General features: G+C 42.9%; 1 pseudogene; it reads right to left on the reverse strand.

The window, feature by feature from the left end:
• Nucleotides 1-12: 12 nt before the first annotated feature.
• LOC145719129 (putative elongation factor 1-alpha-like 3 pseudogene) lies at nt 13-835 on the reverse strand (annotated as a pseudogene).
• Nucleotides 836-1,194: the final 359 nt, after the last annotated feature.

A 1,194-nucleotide genomic window follows, 5' to 3' on the forward strand; every position in this document is an offset into this window, starting at 1 on the left:
TCCTGGAAAGGCAGATGTAAGGGCTTGTCAGTTGGACGAGTTGGCAGCAGAATGCAAACCAGAGCTTCAAGCAGTGTGGTTCCACTGGCATTCCCATCTTTATGGGTGGCTTTCCATCCCTTGAACCAAGACATGTTAGCACTTGGCTCCTCATGTTGTCACCATTCCAACCAGAAATTGGCACAAATGCTACTGTGTTGGGATTGTAGCCAATTTTCTTAATGTAGGTGCTGACTTCCTTGACGATTTCCTCGTATCTCTTCTGGCTGTAGGGTGGCTCAGTGGAATCCATCTTGTTAACACCAACAATTAGTTGTTTTATACCCAGTGTGTAAGCCAGAAGGGCATGCTCATGGGTCTGTCCATTCTTGGAGATACCGACTTCAAATTCACCAACACCAGCAGCAACAATCAGGACAGCACAGTCAGCCTGAGATGTGCCTGTAATCATGTTTTTGATAAAGTGTCTGTGTCCTGGGGCATCAATGATGGTCACGTAATACTTGCTGGTCTCGAATTTCCACAGGGAGATATGAATGGTGATACCACGTTCACATTCAGCTTTCAGTTTATCCAAGAACCAGGCATACTTGAAGGAGCCCTTTCCCATCTCAGAATGCTCCTTCTCAAAATTTTCAATAGTTTTGTCGATCCCACCACATTTGTAGATCAGATGACCAGTAGTGGTAGACTTGCCTGAATCTACATGTCCAATGACGATGATGTTGATGTGAGTTTTTTCCTTTCCCATTTTGGTTTAGGTTGAATGGTGGTTTTCACACCTGTGTTTTGGCAGCAAACCCGTTGTGAAAAAGCTCTCCTCAAGGATTTTGTTCTCCTCAAGGATTCTGATGGATTCCTATCTCACACTGAGGTCTTTCATCCATTTTGAATCTATTTTTGTGTGTGGTGTAAGAGAATGGTCCAGTTTCATTCTTCAACATGTGGCTATCCAATTTTCCCAAACCATTTGTTGAAGAGACTTTTTTCCATTGGACATTCCTTCCTGCTTTGTTAAAGATTAGTTGACCATAGAGTTGAGGGTCCATTTCTGGGCTCTCTATTCTGTTCCATTGATCTACGTGTCTGTTTTTGTGCCAGTACCATACTGTCTTGATGATCACAGCTTTGTAATAAAACTTGAAGTCCAGAATTGTGATGCCACCAGCTTTGCTTTTCTTTTTCAACATTCCT

Source organism: Leptonychotes weddellii, unplaced genomic scaffold, assembly GCF_054177405.1.
Source record: "Leptonychotes weddellii isolate Sample4059 unplaced genomic scaffold, ASM5417740v2 HiC_scaffold_31113, whole genome shotgun sequence".
NCBI classification, from domain to species: domain Eukaryota; kingdom Metazoa; phylum Chordata; class Mammalia; order Carnivora; family Phocidae; genus Leptonychotes; species Leptonychotes weddellii.